This window comes from Solea solea, chromosome 1, assembly GCF_958295425.1.
Source record: "Solea solea chromosome 1, fSolSol10.1, whole genome shotgun sequence".
NCBI lineage: Eukaryota > Metazoa > Chordata > Actinopteri > Pleuronectiformes > Soleidae > Solea > Solea solea.
In genome coordinates, this window is record NC_081134.1 from 19,368,119 (window position 1) to 19,372,868 (window position 4,750).

The window sequence follows — 4,750 nt, forward strand, 5'->3', positions numbered from 1 at the left end:
TGAGCAGCATACTGTAATTACCCACTGCCAACTCAACTTGGTGGGGGGTATGTGGGTCACAAGTGAGCCCCAGGCACACTATTATGCATGTGTACCGCTGTCTTCCAGTAGGTGGGGTCAGGACCTGACATGGCATCAAACTATTCTGTAGATATTGGTGTCAGGAGCCAGCAGGGCTGTATTAAATGGTTGAAGCTTGGTCCCTCAAATCAATCCTCAAAAAAAGCTGAATCTGGGCAACAGACCAGTTAAGTCCTCAATACATGATGAATAAAAACATGAGAAGCACTTTATCTCGCAGGTGAAATGTTTACTTTATCTGCAGGCTGAGCATATGTGTGAGGATGAGGCAAGGTCCTCAAGTTGAAGATATTTGATTTCAATAGGGAGAGGCGTGACTGGCCAGCTGCTGCCAACACTGAGCCCGTGGCAGCCAAAAAAATACAGTTACGCTTAATCAGTTAAACATCCGCAAGTGTAGCAGCAGAGCTGGTGTGAGGAATTGTAAGATCCAGGAAAAAACATGAAATTGTGACACTTTTTAAAAAAAATAATATATGTAAATGTATAGATATTTTATTAAATTGTTTAAAGTGAAAAGTTTTAATACCAGTAATTGTTATAAAACAAGTAATCTGATTAGATTTTGGATACTGGACTGGATCAAATCCTGAAAATGGGTTGAGCGAAAAGGTTCTGAAATATGAATAAACCACATAATCCACTCCTTGTTTCAAATCTGAGTCAAACATTCAATATGTACTGGATTGGGATTGCTCTGACCAGATGTTGGTCACATGATGGACTGTATAAAACAGTGAAAGTGGAAGGTTCTCATTGTTTTCAGACTTATTTGCTGTTGCAGGAAGATATATTGAGATAGCTGACGCTGGCTATTCTTTAGGTTTACAGGATGCCTTCAGTGTGAATCCTCACTGCTGACACACAACAACAACAACAAGCCGTGGAGCCGGGTCCATGCCTGCCGATGGAAGAACAGCCAAACCACCCACCGAAAACAAACCGTCAACAGATCATCCATAAAAATGGTCGAGCAAATGCCTTTACACCAACATCGAGGGAGTGCAAATACACATGAATACATAGAGAACAGTGAGTTTATCCCAAAGATACTTACAAGTGCAACAACAAGAACACCAAGCGTGGAAATACTCTTCCACGCTTCCTCGGACACCGGTTTTCTCTGCTTCTTTTTCGCCGGCTCAGCCATGATGAACATTAACAATAGTACTATCAGTGCCTCGGTCTTGATCTTTAGTTTTCCGCTAAAAGATGGTAGGGGGCGTAAGAGACAGACCCCCAATCTCCCCGCAACAGCACGGTGACTCTGAAGCTGTTAAATGAGTTAAATCTGGCATGTTCTGTTATCACCAACAGCATCTTTAATTTGTCTGTAGCATTACTTTCTTCTTCTTCTTCTTTGGCTTCATCGACTCGTCGCTTTCCATACATGCATGACACACTAAAATGTGACATGTCTGAATGTCTAAATCCCTGTTTTTATTAGTCGTTTGATTTCATCTTGTTTTTTTTCCCCCCCATCTTTATTTTGCTGTCTTGTGCTTGCCTTTATGAACTGCTTGTAAACATGTAAACACTACAGCACAGCGCTCGCTGCATACTGATGCGACTGCCCGGGCAGCGTAAATCCCTGATGCATGCAGCTGTGGGAACCCGAGCATCCCTTTGCAGCCCCTTTGTTTCTGCTGTGACCCGGGTCTTGGATGATGTGCTGCAGACTGTCCAAGCCCGTGACTGATCACTGAAAACACCTGTGCCTCAACTCTTCTGCTAAATTGTTTGTGTTTAAAGAAAAAAATGACAATTAAGCTCTGTCTTCTGACAGCTACGACTTATCTAGAGTCTCATATCAACACATTTATATTGTCCATCCCTTATGGATTATTCTCTAGGAATTATTATTACTTGTATAGTATGTACAGTATGTACTTGTAAGCACACTGTAACAAATTTCTGTAATTTCTACAGTAAAAAATTACAGAAGCTTGTTGTCCTATCCTTTTACAAGGTGTAACTGTAAATTGCAATGTATTATGGGTAAAAAATAATTACAGTAATTTAAAGCTGTAACACATTTTAAAATTACAGCATGGTTATGTTTTCACTTGGTTCTGACTGTAAATGATACATTTACAGTTAAACACTGTTAGGCTAATATTGGCAGTTTGCAAGAGGATAGGCATTTGATGGCGGGAGGAGGAGAGCGAACCCAGCATTCATCCACTCAATAAAGAGTAAGTATTATGTTATTAGTCTAAACTATTAAAGAGAAACTAGGCAAGATTGTATGCATGGTTATGTTACATTTTACCCAAATTAAACAGTAATTATTTTAGTTTTTAACAATATGACTTTAGTAACCTTTTTTGAGGCTATGCCTTTCACCTGGCATATCATGGCTGGAAACCAACCTTGCTAGTTTCTCTTCAAAATGTGATTCAAGTAATAACATGAAATATGATTTAATCGTGTGTCAGCCTGGTTTGCACAACTAAAAATAAAGTTAGCTCAAGAATATTTTTCAAACGAGTGTAATCCCAGGCTCTGCAGTTTAATGGAAGGCAAAAATGTTAGGCTAACATGCCGCTAGCTAAGGTAGTTAGGTGCTACTGTATGTTGTCTAAACTCGGTGTGAGAAAGTTACGTGTGTCGCCGACAGGATCGAATCAACCTTGAAGTGAGGTGAGGAGAGAAAGCTGCAAAAACAACATTTTGGTAAGAATAATGTTTCCTTATTTATTTGTGTGACTAACAGCATTTGGCATCATTTATTCGCCTTAGTTGGAATATACGGGGTGTGGGACTCAAAAGTGCACTGTTTTTTGAAGATGTTAACCAGCAAAAACCACAGAACAGCAAGATACACTAGAGTGTTGTAACTGCTGGATTGTATTATGAAGATTTGTGTGGTACAATTTAGTATTATGGGAATTATTATTACGATTCTTTGTCGCGAACTAGTTCTCCTCGTTCAGTTCATTAAAAGGACTTGCGAATCACGAATGAGCCATTCTCTGACTGCTTCGTCTGGTTCACTTCTGTAACTACTTTCAGACCAAGAATACATCAGATGTTTCAGTGCAGTAGGCTTTGGAGCAGTGTGTTATGTGCACAAAACATTTTTTTTCACAGTAATATCGACCACTATCATCATTTATCTGGTGAAGGTAGTTAGTCAGAAACTTCCTATCGTTCACGAATCGTCCATGAACTCAGGGTGGCCGCAGGTCCTTAAAAAGTCGTAAATCAATTTTCCTAAAAATAAGGCCTTAAAAAGTATTAAATTGTCTTAAATTCAGATGGCATGGGTCTTAAATATTTGTGTGTCATGTCACCGCGAAAATGCAGTCAATCTGTTCTGCTATTTCGATTTTTTTTTTTCCGGTAGCCGCTGCGTTGTCTATGGGCTGGTTCAGAGGCTGTAATGCTACGCACCGTTGGGTGACAAGTGAAAGACGAGACCCAATCACTACCGCTGATAGAGTCTGGGTCTCGTCTTAAACTTGTCACTAGCCTAGCCTGCACAGCTTTTGATGACTTAAGCTAAAGCGGTGGTCGGGGAACGCAGGGGAGATCTATGGGTTTTGTCTTTTGTAAACAATGTATTTCATTAAGTGTCTTTTTCCTGATTTTGTGACTTCAGATGCTTCCTGGGGATCAACCCAACGTCTGGCACAAAGGCCACAAAGTGGATCAGTCCAAGAAGTGGGAAGGTGCAAGAGAAGTGGAACAGCAATGTCAACCTTCATGTCTCTGCACTTCTAAAAAGGTTAATGGACTTTGAATGGCTTTGAGCCCGTTTGCAAAAGAAACAATAATGGCACACTGTTTTGTATAAAAAAAACAAAAAAACAATGGTTCCAAGATGTGGTTATTTTTTACACATTTGACTTTGTTGCTGCAAATTACAGTAGTTAATTTAAAGTTACACTGTGTGGCTGCAAGTCTTGGTGCAGTCTGGTGTATGTTTATGTGAGTTTGTTCATGTCTGTGTGAGTTTGAAAATATACACATCGGGTATTGAGTGTTAATAAATGTTTTGTATTGTTGCAGCACTGACTCTTGTTTTATTATTATTGTTAATAGCTGAAAATAATTACAATTACAAAAAAATGACAGTGCTTAATTTGCAAAACATGACAAGCAAACCTATATTAGCTGTAAAAACATTCTACAATAAAATAATGAATTATGAACAAGTAACAGCTATTTAGTGGCAAAAATAGTTGGCAGGTAACTCATGTAATTTGAATGGGATACAAGATAATATTGTAAATTAAAATACAATAAATGGTTGTTTATCATATAAAACAATACATTGTTGTGTTTTATATACGGCAAAAACCTGTAAAACGTATCCAGTAATATGTTGTAATTAATGTTTACAGTAATTAACAACACTTTTACAGCACTTTATTGGCAACTTTTTTGCCTGTTCTTTACTGTAAATTCTACAGGAAATGTGTTACAGTGCAGGTCTCAGTTTTGTCATCAATAATTGATCATAATAATAACAAAGTGAATTTAATATGGCTTATTTGAAGCTAACTTTCCAAGGAAAGGTGAAGCAAAGGCAGTGTCTCCTCTAAAGGGTAGACAATTGAGTATTTTCTTGCCTCTTGAAGATAATCCTCTAATTTTGAAATGTCAGCCATCGATTCAAGCTATAAAAGTGTCTTTCCACTGATGAAGCTAAAGTCTCTGAAAT

The 4,750-nt window shown here is 38.4% G+C and overlaps 1 long non-coding RNA gene across 1 annotated transcript; it reads left to right on the plus strand.

Annotated features, from left to right (window-relative positions):
• The first annotated feature begins 2,104 nt into the window (after window positions 1–2,104).
• On the plus strand, window positions 2,105–3,940 carry LOC131470052 (uncharacterized). The gene is made up of 3 exons (XR_009241858.1): window positions 2,105–2,276; window positions 2,702–2,757; window positions 3,686–3,940. It is a non-coding gene; the product is annotated as an uncharacterized LOC131470052 (long non-coding RNA).
• Window positions 3,941–4,750: the final 810 nt, after the last annotated feature.